The sequence below is a fragment of the Pogona vitticeps genome, chromosome 5 (assembly GCF_051106095.1).
Source record: "Pogona vitticeps strain Pit_001003342236 chromosome 5, PviZW2.1, whole genome shotgun sequence".
NCBI lineage: Eukaryota > Metazoa > Chordata > Lepidosauria > Squamata > Agamidae > Pogona > Pogona vitticeps.
In genome coordinates, this window is record NC_135787.1 from 160,835,478 (window position 1) to 160,854,115 (window position 18,638).

General features: G+C 42.1%; 1 protein-coding gene and 1 long non-coding RNA gene across 4 annotated transcripts in view; one reads left to right on the forward strand and one right to left on the reverse strand.

Annotated features, from left to right (window-relative positions):
• Positions 1-787, reverse strand: part of GRIN2B (glutamate ionotropic receptor NMDA type subunit 2B) — a 572,475-nt gene extending 571,688 nt beyond the window's left edge. The window contains exon 1 of the mRNA XM_078376094.1: positions 129-787. The gene's annotated coding sequence lies outside the window, so the exon portion shown is untranslated. The remainder of the gene's footprint in view (positions 1-128) is intronic.
• LOC140707337 (uncharacterized) overlaps positions 787-18,638 on the forward strand; it is a 47,467-nt gene continuing 29,615 nt past the window's right edge. For 2 of the 3 annotated variants that reach the window (XR_013536669.1, XR_013536670.1), the window contains exon 1: positions 7,485-8,239. This is a non-coding gene — a long non-coding RNA (uncharacterized LOC140707337). Of the gene's footprint in view, positions 6,994-7,484; positions 8,240-18,638 lie in introns of those variants that run through there. The other variant, XR_012087300.2, reaches the window with a different exon arrangement.

Consider the following 18,638-nt stretch of genomic DNA (forward strand, 5'->3'; position numbering starts at 1 on the left):
GTGCACACGCGTCAGCCGATCGGTTATTACTCTCCTCACCTGCAACGGGTCCATGGGAGAAATGACAGGTCCTCCCCACCCCCAAACACATACACACCCGGCCGCAGCGCTCCTTTCTGAGCCGTTACCTGTTAGATAGACGTGGCTGGGTGCGGAGAAGGTGGCTCTAGACCCGAGCTGGCTGTTGATTGAGCATCGGAGTCCGAGCACGCAAGCAAGGGGCTTTCAAAGCGGTTGTGCCATACCGAAGACCCCATTCCTCACCAACAAGACCCTCTTCTGGCAACGGGCGAGCTTCTGGGGTCGTGTGGGGGGGGGATGTGGTTTTGTTCGTTTGGGTTTTGTGTTCCCCCCCCCCTCTACTGCAGACTAACAATTCACCTCAGGCACTCTCAAGTTCTTCTACTCCCGCAGAACCTCCTTTGACAAAGCCACGAGAGTGGGAGAACATACTTGCTCAATGTAAGTTCGAAGGCATCCGTATTCATTGTGTGGTAATAAATAAATAAATGAGAAATAAATAAATCCCAAACCCACAGCTTTCCTTGGAGGTGGTGGCGAAGGAAAGGAAGGTGAAGATCACGTCGAGAAAGAGAGGGAGGGACAATAAAGCAGCCACGTCTCAAACTGGAGCAAGAAGGGCTCTTCGGGAGCCAATCGTAGAGGATAGTTTGGGGGGAGGGCACAAGGAAAAGCACTACTTTGTTACCCAAGGGTGGGGGTGGGGATGGGGGTGAGCTGATTTTCCACAGGCATTCACGCCCTTCCACGCAATGAATCTGAGCGGGAGGAGTGCTTGTACGTGTGCATGTGTTCACATTAAAAGTGGGGGCCGAGGCGTAATGCCTCCAATGCTTGGCTCCCCCACCTCCCCGCTCGCCAACTGCTGAGCCACTGGCTGAGGCAGCTGCCAACGTCATGTAGCCGGAGGGCAGAAACTCGGGTTTAGGCCAGCCTCTCAGCGCCTCCTACTGGCGACAGTGGAGAACGGCGAACAACGTGATGAGCAAGAAAGGGAAGGATGGGGGGGGGGGTCTAAGGAGCATCCGAATCGAGGCCGGTCCAGTCCATTCTCATCTCGATACTGGGAGAACCTCAGCTCCGTCAGGAACTGGAGGGAAGGCCGACTCACATTGGCAAGGAAACAGTCGTGCGATCCTTGGCCAGCCCTCAGTCCTACCTTTTCGAGCGGCCACGTTAAAATCCACCCATTGCCCCCAAAAGCGGTAGAGTAGAAAGAGGCAAGCGGCGGGAAGACAATGGGAAGGTGAGACAAGGCTTAGGACGCGCAGTTGCGGGGATAGGCGGGGGAGAAGGGGCGACGATCCACCCGGTTGCTCCACAATTCAGCCCCAGCCAGCCCTTTCGTTGCCTTCCTGCAAGCCGCGCTGCACCTCAATGACGGGAAGCCGAGCAAGAGCAAGGAAGAAGCCGTTCTCTGCCTTCTGCGCGCTGAGATTCGGCCAAACGGGGCTGTGCCTTTCGCGGTAGAGAGATCGATTTGCCATTCTCATTCCTCTACCAGTAGGTAACTTCTGCCTTACGCTTCTACAATTCACTCTTGATGCCAGCTACAAGAGAGCAAATCAAGCCTGAGTGCTCACTAGAAGGACAGATCTTCGTGACCCCATGGACCAGAGCACACCAGGCCCTCCTGTCTTCCACTGCCTCCCGAAGTTGGGTCAAATTCAAGTTGGTAGCTTTGGTGACACTGTCCAACCATCTCATCCTCTGTCGTCCCCTTCTCTTTCCTTCACACTTTCCTAACATCAGGGTCTTTTCCAGGGAGTCCTCTTCTCACGAGATGGCCAAAGTACTGGAGCCTCAGCTTCAGGATCTGTCCTTCCAGTGAGCACTCAGGGTTGATTTCCTTTAGAACTGATAGGTTTGTTCTCCTTGCAGTCCAGGGGACTCTCAAGAGTCTCCTCCAGCACCACAATTGAAAAGCATCAATCCTTCAGCAGTCAGCTTTCTTTATGGTCCAGCTCTCGCTTCCATACATTGCTACTGGAAAAACCATAGCTTTGACTATGCAGGCCTTTGTCGGCAAGGTGATGTCTCTGCTTTTCAAGATGCTGTCAAGGTTTGTCATCGCTTTCCTACCAAGAAGCAGGCATCTTTATTTTTGTGGCTGCTGTCACCATATGCAATGATCATGGAACCCAAGAAAGTAAAATCTGTCACTGCCTCCATATCTTCCTCTTCGATTTGCCAGGAGGTGATGGGACCAGTGGCTATGATCTTAGGTTTTTTGATGTTGAGTTTCAGACCGTTTTTTGCACTCTCCGCTTTCACCCTTATTATGAGGTTCTTTAATTCCTCCTCACTTTCTGCCATCGGAGTGGTATTATCTGCATATCTGAGGTTGTTGATATTTCTTCCGGCAATCTTAATTCCAGTTTGGGATTCTTCCAGTCCAGCCTTTTGCATGATGTATTCTGCATATAAATTAAATAAGCTGGGGGACAATATACAGCCTTGTCGTACTTCTCTCCCAATTTTGAATCAATCAGTGTTTCCATATCCAGTTCTAACTGTTGCTTCCTGTCCCATGTATAGGTTTCTCAGGAGATAGATAAGGTGGTCAGGCACTCCCATTTCTTTAAGGACTTGCCATAGTTTGCTGTGGTCCACACAGTCAAAAGCTTTTGCATAGTCAATAAAACAGAAGTAGATGTTTTTCTGGAACTCTCTGGCTTTCTCCATAATCCAGCGCATGTTAGCAATTTGGTCTCTAGTTCCTCTGTCCCTTCGAAATCCAGCTTGGACTTCTGGGAGTTCTTGGTCCACATACTGCTGAAGCCTACCTTGGAGGATTCTGAGCATAACCTTGCTAACGTGTGAAATGAGTGCAATTGTATGGTTCTTGGAGCATTCTTTGGCACTGCCCTTCTTTGGGATTGGGATGTAGACTGATCTTTTCCAGTCCTCTGGCCACTGTTGAGTTTTCCAAACTTCCTAGCATATTGAATGTAGCACCTTAACACCATCATCTTTTAAGATTTTAAATAGTTCAACTGGAATGCCATCACCTCCACCGGCCTTTTTGTTAGCCAAGCTTTCTAAGGCCCATTTGACTTCACTCTCCAGGATGTCTGGCTCAAGGTCAGCAACCACACTATCTTGATTATCTGGGACATCCAGATCTTTCTGGTATAATTCCTCCTTGTACTCTTGCCACCTCTTCTTGGTGTCTTCTGCTTCTGTGAGGCCCCTACCATTTTTGTCCTTTATCATGTCCATCTTTGCACAAAATGTTCCTCTAATATCTCCAGTTCTCCTGAACAGATCTCTGGTTTGTCCTTTTCTATTATTTTCCTCTATTTCTATGCATTGTTCATTTAAGAAGGCCCACTTGTCCCTCCTTGCTATTCTTTGGAAGTCTGCATTCAATTTTCTGTAACTTTCCCTATCTCCCTTGCATTTTGTTTCCCTTCTCTTCTCTTCTATTTGTAAGGCCTTGTTGGACAGCCACTTTGCTTTCTTGCATTTCCTTTGCTTTGGGATGGTTTTTGTTGCTGCCTCCTGTTCAATGCCTCTATTCAAAGTTCTTCAGGCACTCTGTTCACCAAATCTAGCTCCTTAATTCTGTTCTTCACTTCCACTGTGTATTCATAAGGGATTTGGTTTAAATTATATCTAACTAGCCCAGTGGTTTTTCCTACTGTCTTCAGTTTAAGTTTGAATTTTGCTATGAGAAGCTGATGATCAGAGTCACAATCAGGTCCAGGTCCTGCTTTTGCTGACTGTATAGAGCTTCTCCATCTTTGGCTGCAGAGAATATAATCAATCTGATTTCAGTATTGCCCATCTGGTGATTTCCATGTGTAGAGTCACCTCTTGTGTTGTTGGAAAAGAGTGTTTGTGATGACCAGCTTGTTTTCTTGACAATACTCTATTAGCCTTTACCCTGCTTCGTTTTGAACTCCAAGGCCAAACTTTCCTGTTATTCCTTTTATCTCTTGACTTCCTACTTTAGCATTCCAGTCCCCTATAATGACAAGAACATCTTTCGTTGGTGTCAGTTCTAGAAGGTGTTGTAAATCTTCATAAAATTGGTCAATTTCAGTCTCCTCAGTATTGGTGGAGGAGGCATTGGTTTCTCTGCAGCCAAAGATGGAGAAGCTCTATACAGTAAACTTGGATTATTGTGATGTTGAAAGTTCTGCCTTGGATTCGTATTGAAATCATTCTTTCATTTTTGAGATTATATCTCATTACAGCTTTTCCCACTCTTTTGTTGACTATGAGGGCTACTCCATTCCTTCTACGGACCTCTTGCCCATGATAGTAGATATGATAATCATCAGAATTGAATTCACCCATCCCTGTCCATTTTAGTTCACTGACGCCCAGGATGTAATGTTTATTCTTACCATCTTCTATTTGACCACATCCAGCTTACCAAGGTTCATAGATCTTACATTTCGGGTTCCTATGCAATATTTTTCTTTGCAGCATCGGACTTTCCTTTCACTTCCAGGCACGTCCGCAGCTGAGTGTCCTTTCAGCTTTGGCCCAACCACTTCATTAGCTCTGGAGCTACTTGTACTTGTCCTCTGCTCTTCCTCAGTAATATGCTGGATGCCTTCCGACCTGAGGGGCCCATCTTCTGGCCTCATATCTTTTAGCCTTTTGTTTCTGTTCATGGGGTTTTCTTGGCAAAGATACTGGAGTGGCTTACCAATTCCTACTCCAGGTGGATTGCGTTTAGTCGGAACTCTCCACTATGACCTCTCCGTCTTGGGTGTCCCTGCACGGCATAGCCCACAACTTCTCTGGGTTACTCAAGCCCCTTCGCCACAACAAGGCAGCAATCCATGAAGAGGTTACAGAGGTAGACTCTATAAATACATATGTCTTGAATCTCAAAACACATGCCAGATGTGGATGGTGGAAGAAACTAAAAGGAATACCACAACATAGCTTCCCAAATCATATATGATACAGTCCTACATACTAGACCTCTATATGAATCAAGAGCAACTAAGTTTTTTCACAGGTTAATAAATCCAGAATGTGTAGTCAGACTTGGAAAGAAGGATCTGTTTATGCTCCATCTCCATGGCCTATTTTCCAGACTGTGAAGAGTCCTTTCACTCTTGTAGTACATGATTTCATGATATTCCACATGAAAAAGCAGCTAGAGATGTGCCATCTTTTTTTATCATTCCAACTCCCAGAATTATCTAGGAATTCTGCAGTTCGAATTTTGGGAGTTCTAGACCGAAGACTCACACCTGCAAACACCTATCTCCAAGGGTTGCATGGCTTAGCTCCAACCTTGCCTTTTTTGAAGTAATGTACAAAAAAGAAAGCTGCCATAGTGCTTCCTGGGAATGGTAGTCTCTATATAGCTGCCTTCTGAAGAACTGTCACTCCCAGGAAGCACAGAAAGAACACAAAAATGAACAGAAGAGTATCTTTTATGCTTTTCTCCTTTCATTTAAACACAAACCTATCCCTAGTGGGTACAATGCTCACTATTCAAAACTTATCCTCAGAAGACAAGACATCACTGGAGAATTCAAATATTTTAAGGTTGCTGGGGTTGGATACAAATATTCAAAACTACACTCAAAATAGCGGGGCTAGGGGACTGGAGTAGTGGGAGTTTTGAACAGAATCACTTCATAACAATTCATTTCATTGCAGGAGCTCATTTCATATTGGTTGAATTCCCTTCACAGAATCTCTGTTATACTGTGGAACAGTTACACCAGGAACAGAGAGAGTGGTGGAATAATTCAGAGGTATTTTGTGTTGAAAAGAAAGGTACTGACTCTTCATTGATGTAGATGTAACCTAAAAGATCCACAATTCTTCATATTTTTAAAATAACAGCTAAACAACTTTCCCATGCAGTTTTCAAAAGATAAGTGTCCTCAGAATCAAAGAACACTTATTTGCCACTGGCTACCATGGGCACCCTAGAAAACATTTATCCACAGAACATGATGAGAAAATCCTTGACTATTGACATGAGGCAGGGAACCACAGGTAGCCAGACAAATATGCACGGTATGTTCTGTGAAGCTGTCTTTCAGACATTATGATGTTCACTGAAATATGTACAGGTGCTCCAGTCTGTCTAACATCCCTGTAAAGTATGTTCTTTATAAAACTGTGACTGATGCCACTTAGGTTCTTGCAGACATATACCCAAACATTAATTGTAAAGCAATGCAGTTAAAGATTATTTAACTATCAGAGTGGATTTTTCCCTCCAAGTGATCAAAGACATAAACATTTCACCTCAACCCATCCTCCAAATGTTTGAAATTTCAAATATTGCTTTAGAACTCTCTGATGAAGCATGTACTTCAAACACAGAGGCTCCCAGTCATATATCTAAGGTAATTCTTAAGAATTTCTGATAGCATCCAAAGATTTTCTACATAAATAAGAAGTACGTATCAGGTTTCCATGTCTATTACACTTTGATATGACCTAGAGATGGATGGAGTCAAGCCAGAACTGAACTATGCAGATGAAGGAGCAGCAGCTGTTGTCCTATGTCCAGAAGTACAGTAATTAATGTATGTCAGCCAGGCACCCATGGCTTGACCTGGAATTCATGGAAAGGGATGTAAAGCTAGTGGTCAGAAATTGTAAACAGTGCCAAATAAGCAGAATGCACAGGAACCACTCATAAAGAAGCCAGATGAGCTACAACTTCTGATTTCATGGAGATATCTTTCTGCTATAACCAGAAACCAATTGTTGGGGCTAGAACTCTGAATTATGCATCTGTGTCCTGCTGGCTCATGTTGTGAGCTATCAGGTATATAATTCGAAATGTTCCTGTGTGCTGAAATATTCCTAGTCTCCACAGTGACTTTACCTCTGAGACTCACTATTGGCTTCGCTCACCTGAAAAGCCTACAAAAGCATTCCAGGACTTTACATGGGCAGTAACTGCATCTAACAGCCTGGTTCTAGTGGACTAGACAGCTCTTGAATGAAGGTTACATCATGACTGAAGAAGGAAAGGTAAGAAGCTATACTAGGAACTCACTTGCAGGAATGTCAGTTGAGGCACAATATCAAAATTACCTGGTCCTTTGATTTCATTCTTATAGAGAAGAAAGAAAAGTTGTACATGTGGAATCTACATTGTCAGGGATCAGTGCCATATATATATATTGGTGGACGTGAAGTTCTCTTTGTCTCTCTCATTCTCTCTCTTTATATATATATATTTTGTTATAGTATATTTATTAGGCAGCAAGGTATATAATTATTGATTCTTACCACTATATCACACCTAAAGCTATTCTTTTATTTCTCAAGGTAGGGTAAACCAATGTGGGTTCCTTCCCTCCCCCTCACATTCCCACTGCTTGTGTATTTGTCACATGATTGATTGATTTAGTTTTCTGTACTCCAAAGCACAGGGTGGACATTATGATCCATATTCCATGCCATTAGACCCCATAGATCTGCTCTGATTACTATTCTGGATTCAACACATAAGGTAGTTAAGAAAATCAAAATCGTTTACATTGTTTATTCATGTGTGCAGGAGAGCCATTGTATAAAATAAATTGCAGAAAGACATTTTGATTGTTACCTTTCCCAAGGCAGGAGTCATTATAGTTATACACAGGGTCAGAATTCATTTTAGAAGGGATAATACTGTAAGTGTATGTATATGTTAAATGAAAATGGTTGAAGAAAATAGTGTGGGCTATTTCTTTATTTAAAAAATTAATTATCAACTGCACCTTTGTCATTACCATGAAAATATTAGACCCCTGAGTTAGTGTATAAAGCATTAGTAAGGCTTGTAAGCTCCGCCACAGGAAAATTTAGGATGAAAAGGAAAATGAGATTAGAAGGATATGTACAATTATAAAAGGCAGAAAAAAGATCAGTAGGCTGAGAAGAAAGGGGATGTGATGAAATCTAAAGGAAAAATTTAGTTGTACAATCTATAATTTATGTATGAAATTAATTGACAAAAATGACTAGAAAATAGCTTAGTAAAAAAAATGGAATGGCATTGATAAGGTACAAATGACACTCAGTTGATATGAGCAGGGTAACTAAGAGGGTAAAGTTTTAAGCAGGGTTCCCCAAACCTAATGCACTGTTTATGTTTTGAATTAGAACTCCTGGATTTCGCACCCCTTTGATATGCCAGATTGGACTGATATGAGTTGAACCTAAGATATCTGGAATCTAAAATACCACTTCAGGAGAGACAAGTTTAGAGAATCCCACTGCTGTTTTAAAGGTTAGTCACTTTTATAACTGGTGTGTGTTTTTCCACATTGGATTTGATTGATTGATTGATTGATTGATTGATTGATTGATTGATTGATTGATTGATTGATTGATTGATTGATTGATTGATTGATTGATTGATTGATTGATTTTTATACTGCCCATCTGGGAATTTGACAAACAGAAAATAAAAATAATAAAATTTAAATGAATAGTGCAGTCAAAGCATAAAAACACACTTGCAAAAAAAAAACATTTAGAACATTTAAAATGCCAGACTTGATCAAGAAGGCTAACTGGGCTAAGCTGGATTCACAGGTATAACATTTTGCCTGCCTAAATAATTGTTGTGAGCCTCCCAGAGACCTCTGGGTAGATTGGGCGGCATTGAAAATAAATAAATAAATAAATAAATAGCCAGTAAAGGGGCCAAGTGAGTAGTGGGGGGTCATTCCACAGCCAAGGAGCAAGCACTGAGAAGGCCCAGTTTCTCATCCTCTCCCTCTGGGTCTCTCTTGGGGTTAAGCATTCTCAGCTGGCCTGCTTGACATGCTCTTATAGGATGGGCAGATCCTGTTGGAAGCAGGTGTTCTGCCAGGTACTGAGGTCCCAAATTGTTTGGGGCTTTATAGGTTAGAACCATCACCTTGAAGCTGGCATGGAAATGGGCAGATAACCTCGCCTCTGGAACAACTTACCTCCTGAGATTCGCGTGGCCCCCTCGCTGGGTATCTTTAAGAATCAATTAAAAACATGGCTGTTTCGGCAGGCCTTCCCATCAGATAATCCCTGACGCCCCCCTGACGCCTTTTTCTCCCTCTCTTATTGTTCACTTTGTGTAATGTTTTTTATTTAATAATTGTTTTACATATCACTTTTATTGTATCACTAATGTTGTTAGCCGCCTAGAGTGGTCCTGACCCGACCAGATAGGCGGGATATAAATTAAATAAATACGTAAATAACCAGTGTAAAGTGGCCAGAACTAGGGCAATATTATCATATTTATTCACTCCACTCAACCTGGCCACCATGTTCTGGACCTGTTGAAGTTTTCATGACAGCCTCATGGGCAACCCCATGTAGAGTGTTGCAATAGTCTAATCTTGAGATTACCAGTGTGTGGACCAGCATGGTGAGGGGCCTAGTGTCAAGGTAGGGACGCAGCTGAGCTATCTGCCTGAGATGAAAATAGACATACTAGATCACAGACGTTATTTGAGTGTCCATAGACATCACTGGGTCCAGAAAGACACCCAAACAACAGATTTAATCCTTTGCAGAGAGAGTATCACCCCCAAAGGAAAGGGAGGCACACAATCCACAGACAGCCAGAGCACTCACCTGAAGGACCTCCACTTTGCCTGCTTCAGCCTCAATCTGTTTGCCTTCATCCACTCCAGTAACACAGCCAGACAGTGCTCAAGGGACAAGATGGCATCTACTGCAGAAGGATGGAAGGAGAGATAGAACTGTGTGTCATCAGCATATTGATAACACACCATTCCAAACCTCAAAATGACCTCCCCCAGCGGCCTCATATAGATATTAAACAGCAACAGGGAGGTTGATCCCCCCCTGAGGGACTCCACAATTAAAAGTCCAAGGGTGGAGACTATCTCCCCACAGAAAATTTTGTTTACTATTTATCTGTTGCATTATTTATTTATATATTCTTATTTAAAATATTTTTACGTAACTTTTTCCCTAAAAGGGACCAAGGCAGCTTACATAATTAAAAATAACAATATTAAATCTAAAAACAGTAAATATATGAATATTTTTAAAAGAATTAAGTATTATACTAAAAGTGGTTTTAAAGAATCAATATTAAAACATGTTTAAAACAACAGAGCACAACAATCCATTTAGAAATCCTTCTCAGACCATCAGTCATTAAGGAAAAGCCTGCCTGAAGAAAAAGGTCTTTGGCTGCTTGTGGAAGGACAGCAAAGATGCCTCTTTTTCTCCAATGTGCTCAGTGTGGCACAATAGCTTTCCTCCCCAAACTCTATCTTCATAACAATCCTGTGGGGTAAGTCACACTGAAAAAATTATACCTGACGTCTTTTATATAATTACACAAACAGTGTAACTTTTGAAACCAAATTGCTTTAATATGGGGGAAAATATGCTTGGATCTGCTGTGATCCAGTTTTTCAAATCAGGTTTCTGCATGTGAAATTGCTGTAGCCATCCAGGCAGCAACCATTCAAAGCAGTCAGTGGAGTAGTCAGGAGGGACAGAGGTATGGATATCCAACAGCATAAGCTGTCTTTGACCAGGTGTCTATTGGCAATTTCCATCTCTTTTTTAAAATTTAGTTGTCCTAGTGACTTAGCAAAACTCTATTTGAGTGCTGCCTTGAAAGCCTTTTGTAAAAAATTGTTCGCAGACAACAAGAACTTGATTGTCGCGAACTAACACTCTTTGAGGACTCCCTTGCCTTCAGATCAGATGATCACACTGGGCAGAAAGTGGACAAAAGTAATTTCAGCCTGATCAGAGCAAGTTTAAACCACCCTTTTGCTTGAATAAAAAAAAAGATGATTCACCACTAAAAAGAGATTATTCTGCAATGGCCTTCCATGCACTAAGGTTTGCATCATGTACTCACAGTCTTTTAATCCAAATTCATCTGTGCCTAATTCATTGCAGATTGTAAAGTAAAATGGCCGTTGAAGTCAGCCTCTGATTTGTGTAAATTGGCATACAATAGGTAAGGCCTATGTAGATTTCTTACAACTGATCTCTAAAATTTAGGTAATTTGAATAGCTGCACAACAGAATTTCAGCATATGACAGGCCCAAATTCACCCAAGGAGTTTCATGGCCAAGTGGAAATTTGAACCCAAGTGTCCAGAATTGTAGTCTAGTCTTCTAACCACTACATCACACTGTCTTTTATTTAAATGCACCTGTTTCTGATATGCGTTTATCTGACGTAAGATACCTGTAAAGATACTTGAAACTTAATGGATTTGACAATTATCTCTATCTTCAATTACAGTTTGTTCATCTTTTGTCCCCCTATAAGAAGCAGGACAAAAACCTGGAACAAGTCCATGTATGCACAGATTTCATCCTTTGTCCTGAGATCATCTCAATCTGGATTATGCACCTCTGCCTTTATTTGATGGCTAAGATCTGCTAAACAACTACTAAGCCTACTAGGGCCAAATCACCTGCTGAATATCATAATTACTGATTGTCACTGGACACTACCCATGAACTGGGTTGGTAAATTCTCCAGCCCATGATTGGAGTCTAGTCCTCTGCATTGGCTCCAACCAGCCGATGACCTTCAAGAAGGGTCAGTAATAGCAGGCTGATACAGACTTTCAGATCCACTAATTTCATCCTGTCTTCAAAGGCTCTGCCATGGACACTCCTTCTGCCGCTTCCTCTGCCACTACCTTCTTGGGTCAAGGTTTAGCCCAAGCTGCAGAAGGGTGTCTTGACCTCCATGAGATTGGCCTTGGAGGAGTGAACAGCAGCACTCCTCCCCCACATCATATTCCTCTTGTCAGGCAGAACCAGACCAAATCCCTCATCCAGGGATTCCACATCCTCAGTGGATGGTCCTCCCCAAGGCACAAAAGATGGGTACAGGTTCTTCCATTGCCTCCACACAGTATTCTCCCTCTGAGTCCATAAAGATGATAAACCTTCTCTTTCATCTTTCTTCTCCTCTTCCTTCAATTCTGGGTCCCAGCAATTCAGCCCATCCTCCACCACACCCTTCAGGTTTGGCTGATTAGCCCTTTGCCTCCATCCTCCCACCTGGAACCTCATTCCTGCTTTCTGCACCTTCAGACTATCCTGTTGCTGGGGCTCCATGAAGTTTGCCACAGGTCATAGGTCCAAGGCAGATGGCCCACTGAAGACAGATGGAGTAAATCTCTTCACAGCCCTATATATCAAATCACCTAAATCTGTACTATCTTCTCCCTATCAAAATATATAGGATATGCAAATTTTATAAGTCAGAAACGTCTTTTCACAGCTAACAGAAACAGAAAGGCAAGAGATCTAAAGCTACCTATAATTTCTGGAGCTTCTCATGAGGCAACACTTCATGTAATGGGTTTCAGAAGGTCAGTGACCTTCAGAAAAGTCAGGTTATAATGTGAACTGGACATCTAAAATGAATAAACCTAAAACATCATGAGAATAATTTATGTCCCATCTAGTTTTGTTTTATTTTGTTTTGTTTTATTTTGTTTGGGGGGGTTGTCATTAGATTGGGCTATACATCCTATATAATCCTACACATATGAAACAAAGCACAGAAAGACACTTTGCGGACAGGATAACACACTGCAAAGCAGCAATATTGTTATACTATGCCTCGAAAGTGCCTAAAGCTATTAATGCAAATTCACCATATCATTTGCACTAGGGTAACTTTGCCCTGCCTGTGGTACTTGGAATGTATGTATTATTTATTGTACTTACAATACTGATTTTTGATCCAGAAGGAACCCCAAAGCAATTTCAATAAAATACTGAACATAAAATTAACCAGGGACTATTTTAACCCTCTCCAGCAGTTGGTATAGTTATATGACATTCTAGGGCTGTGAATGTCTCTTTCTGGCCTAGGGCTAAATTCCAGTTTCAGAAGGATCTTTGGGACCGCATTCCAGTAGTGAACAGTCACTACAATTGGTCAAGGGCAGAGTACATACAACCAAAACAAAATGGGTAGATCCAGATGTTTGTGCTATCAATCTGGACATTTTGCTATCCAAACAGAAGAGATAGAGAATTTCTATGATTCATTGGTTCCTAATTGCTGATGTAACCCATGCTGTTATCATAGGCTGTACTGAAAAGAAGTCCAGCATGCCATTTGTAACAACACAATGTGTTGACAACTACCCTTCAATTTTCTCCAGCTAGAGCAGGGGTGAGGAACATGCAGTCTTTCCTGTGCTACTCAACTACAATTCCCATAATCCATGATTATAGGTTGGTCATGCTAGGATGATAGGCTACAACAACATCTGGAGGGCCACAAGATCCCCACTCATCTCCTAAAGTGTTTTCAGTCTGTACTATTTCAGAGTGGGATACTCCATTCAGAAAATCCCAACAGTCCAGCCCTGTCCAGAAAAAGAGAAACTGCTCCAGTAAGGTTGGCAGGGTCTATAGAATTCATTGAGGAATGGCTAGATCAGTCAGAGAACAGGGATAAATTACCCCAAATGGGATAAAAATGAAAATCCTGGGGGTAATGAGCAGAGTGCTACCCCCACCCCCAATCCCACCCCCTGCAGCCGAACCTCAAACTGGAAGCTACCTCTCCCTGCTACCTTCTTTGGTTGCAGCACTTGTACATCCGTTCTTTCAGAGATCGGAGATAAGGCTGCTTGACTGGTTACAGCTGTAATACAGCCCCAGTCAGTCAATTCGGCTTGTGAATGACTGCTTCCACCAGAGTTGACTGCAAGCAGGATGAGGGAAAGCTGCAATTAAGGAGGGAAGGAAGGTGCAAGAGAGTGACGGGTGGCTTCATCAGCTTGTTTAAATATATGTAGAAAATGGAGGGAGGGAGTGTGTGTATATGAGAAAGACTGGCTCAAAACTGAAAAAAGGAATAGGCAAACAGGACAGAAGGCTTGAATTGAGGGGGAGAGGGTGGCTTCATCAGGCTTGTTTAAATGTATGTAGAAAATGGAGGGAGGGAGGGTTGGTGGGTGGGTGAGTGTATGTGTGTATGAGAGAGAGAGAGAGAGATTCACTCAAAACTGAAAAAAGGAACAGAGGCAAGCAGAAGGCTTGAATTAAGGGGGGAAGGGTGGCTTCATCAAGCTTGTTTAAATGTAATGAGAGGAAATGTACATACTGAACTGAAGCAACTAATTGTTAAAAACAGAGGGAAGAAGAATTTGTGTGTGTGAGAGAGAGAGAGAAAGATAGAGAGAGAGAGACAGAGAGACTTGACTTTCATAAACCCATGAAAAAAGAAACCTTGCAAAATTTAATCTCCACTGCATTTAGCTCTGCAGATTCTGTAGCAATCACATTTCTCTTTTTCTCATCCCTGAAGCAGACAAGAGTATCATAGTTTATTCCCAAAATCTGAATCCCAGTCTTTCTGCTCCTGGTCCTACTTTGACTGCAGCACCAAACAAAAGACTGTGGGTTTCTTTATTGAGTCAATCCATCTCAAGTGCAGTCTTCCTCTTTTCCTACTGCATTGTACTTTTTCCTGCATTGCTGCCTTTTCCAGTGAGCTCATCTTCTTATGATGCCACTATAGTCAAGTACCCTTCATTTGGTTATTTTAGCTTGTAGTGAAAGTCCACACTTAATTTGCTTTACTTATCTTTCTGACAAGTCATGCTAGGTCCATCATCACTTTCCTCTCAAGAAGCAGGCATCTTTTAATTTTGTGGCTGCTGTCACCATCTGCAGTGATCATGGAGCCCAAGAAGGTAAAATCTGTCACTGCCTTCATATCTTCCCCTTCTGTTTGCCAGGAGGTGATGGGACCAGTGGCCATGATCTTAGTTTTTTTGATGTTCAGCTTCAGACCATTTTTTGCACTCTCCTCTTTCACCCTCATTAAGAGGTTCTTCAATTCCTCATCACTTTCTGCCATGCTTTTGCGTAGTCAATGAAGCAGAAGTAGATGTTTTTGTGGAACTCTCTGGCTTTCTCCATAATCCAGCGCATGTTAGCAATTTGGTCTCTAGTTCCTCTGCCCCTTCGGAATCCAGCTTGTATTTCTGGGAGTTCTCAGTCCACATACTGCTGAAGCCTACCTTGTAGGATTTTGAGCATAACCTTGCTAGCGTGTGAAATGAGTGCAGTTGTACGGTAGTTGGAGGATTCTTTGGCACTGCCCTTCTTTGGGATTGGGATGTAGACTGATTGTTTCCAATCCTCTGGCCACTGTTGAGTTTTCCATTGATGATGATAAAAAAAAGATAGTACACCAGTCTTTTGATGTTGGGCTGTGGCACCAGGGTGGGTGACATGACCTTTCACCTAGTTTGTTCCTTTTTGCATACCACACACAGAATGATTAAAGTGGTAGCCCCCCCCCCTCCAACTCTGCCTTGGCTGTCTCTAGCAAACACGTCAATTGCTAGCACCACTCTGGCAGCCATTGATGATGATGAAATCCTCTGTGAGCTAGCAAAAAATTAATGCAACTTGTTAGGCATGTCGGACACCTTACTACTCCCTATTCCACCCCATGGCTGGTGTGCAATGTGTTCCTGCAAAAATAGTGCACATCTTTATTAAATTTGGTGCATCCTGCTAGTTCAGTACATAGCCTGGCAGCCATTGATACTGATGATATATCCTGCTAGTTCGGTACACAGCCTGTGTAGATTCAATAAGATTTTAAATTCAAATAATGTATGATTTCCTTCCTTTCAAATCAAAGGGGTAATGTTGGCGTATATAAATTTTGGGGGGGGGGTAAAAGGTTAAAAAGTTCCCTGACCCCTGGGCTAGATATTGTTTTAGTTAGAATTATTATGGACTTAAATAGTAAGGCCATACTGCTGTAAAACCGGGTGTTATAGGCATGTCACATTTCAGGGTGAACTGAATATTCTCAATAGATTCCAGCAGTTCAGCTTGGATTGAAAAAAGGCAAGCTATAGAGCAGCTGGGAAAACTCACAGAGTTTAAGGACTTAAGAGGTCCCTTTTAGTTATTTGTAGGTCTCAGCATGGAAGAGAGAAGAGTCTGCTATTCTGATCATACAGTGGCTGTCTAGATGCCTGTGAAAAGCCCACAAACAAGATATACATGTCTCAGCAACCTCTTAGTCCATTTCCCCAGCAACAAGCTGTGAGAAACATTCTGTTCCCCATAGCGAAGCTTATACACAACGGTCATGACTAGTAGCCTCTGATACTGTTATTCTACATGAATATTCCTTAGCGCCTCCCCCCCTTTTAAAGTCTTCCAGGCTTTGATAGGGCCTGCAAGCCACTACTATAGCACAGTATTTAGGGTGAGTTGTTGTTGTTTTGTCGTCATCATCTTTGGTGTTGTTACATGCCATAAAGTCACCTGCAACTTATGGCAACCCTATGAATGAGTGATTTAAAAAATGTCCTGTCTTCAATTCAAGCTTGTGGGTCTTTTAAGAAGTCAATCCATCTCATATTTTGTCTTCCTCTTTTCTTGCTGCCTTCAACTTTTCCTAGCATTATCGTCTTTTCCAGAGAATCTTGCCTTCTCATTATGCGCCCAAAATATGATTGTTTCAGTTTTGTCATTTTTGTCTGCAGAGATAGTTCAGGCTTGATTTACTCTAGGATCCACTTGTTATCTTTCTGGCAGTCCAGGATATCCACAAAGCTCCCCTCCAGCACTATATTTCAAATGAGTCAAATTTTTCCTATCAATCTTCAGCACCGTCTAATTTTTTTTATTTATTTATTTATTTATTTATTTATTTATTTATTTATTTATTTATTTATTTATTTATTTATTTATTTATTTATTTATTTATTTATTTATTTATTTATTTTATTCGATTTATATCCCTCCCATCTGGTGTATTGTACCACTCTGGGCGGCTTACAACATAATATAGATTTTCACACCCCTACACAGTGATCAGGAGTAGAAGAGGGTGGATGATCTTGATCTTGGTCTCCATTTACACTTGATGATCTTTTCTAATTCCTTCTTTGTTGCCCCTCCCAGTCTCAATCTTCTCATTCCTTTGCTTCGGTCTCTATTGGTACTGATGGTTTAACAAAATCTACATACAAAATCTTTCACTATATCAGTTTCTTCATTGTCAACCTTAAACTTGTGTAGTTCTTCTGTAGTAATAATTTTTATCTCCTTAATATTCAACTGCAGTCCTCCTTTGGCACTTTCTTTTTTCTCTTCTTTCGGAATATTGTTCACACCGTTGCTGCTTTCTGCCAGTAAGATAGTGTTATCTGCTTATCTTAAATTATTGATATGTCTTCAACTAATTTTCACTCTTCATCCAAAGCTAGTGTACCTTTTCATGTACGTATGTTCCACATACAGATTAAACAAATAAGAGGGTAAAATGCACCCTTGTCTGACACCTTTACCTACGGGAAACCATTTTATCTCTTTGTATTCTTGTGCAAAATGCATGTTACACATCATAACAATCAAATGCTGAGGCACACCCATTTCTTCCAGTATTACTCATAAGTTCTCATGATTGTGAAGCTCAGTTTCTCAGCACTGAACTTAACCATCTGAATTGGGCCCTACAGGCAAATGGTTACTCCAAAAATGAAATCACAAGAGCCATCAAACCAAGAAAACAACACTGAACTGAAGAAGAAAAACAGCCACCCACAAATAAAGTATTTCTGCCATACATCAAAGGGGCCACGGACCGCATGGGGAAACTTTTGAAAAAACACAACCTACAAATAGTATTCAAGCCCACTACAAAAATACAACAAATGCTACAGTCAGCAAAGGACAGAAGGGTCCCCCTCACCACTGCAGGAGTATACCGGATACCCTGCAGTTGTGGCCAGGTATATATTGGAACCACAAAATGAAGTATCCACACCAGAATCAAAGAACATGAGAGACACTGCAGACTAAAACAACCAGAAAAATCTGCAGTAGCTGAACATGCCCTAAAACAAGCTGGACATGAAGTTCTATTTCAAAATACTGAAATACTGGATAATACCAGCAATCATCACGGCAGACTGCACAGGGAAGCCACTGAAATCCACAAGCACCAGCAGAACTTCAACAAAAAAGAGGAAAGTTTGAAACTCAACAAAACTTGGCTCCCAGATCTGAAAAATATAGCATGCAAAAGGTCAACGAACTCTACCCAGCCACAAGGACCGGGGATCACTACACACAAAAGACCAGCTAATGACACCCATCAATCAGAGTGACAGATAATCTCTCCTTATCACAACAATACACCCACAACAAGACACACTAATCACCCATCTACAGAAAAAGACAAAAGCCCATCTCACAGCCATAAATATACCACTCCCAAGCCAACTACACCATAGCACAGAGTGCTGTCCTCTGAAGATGCCGGCCACAGAGACTGGCGAAACGTTAGGAAGAACAACCTTCAGAACACAGCCAAAGAGCCCGAAAAACCCACAACAACCATTAGATCCTGCCTTTGAAAGCCTTCGTGAATACATCTCATGATTTATATAGTCATGCATTTTGCTGAGATCTCTAAAGCAGGGGTCTCCAAACTTTTGAGCACGAGGGCCACAATGTATATTTTCCACATTTTTAGGGCCAAAGGAACATGTGTGCGCATGCACGCATGTGCACACGCCCCAGGATGCATGCCCGTGTACCCCTCCATGCACACACACACGCACACGCACACGCACACGCACACACAGGCTGAAGGGAATGAACTGGATAAAACAGCAAGGTAG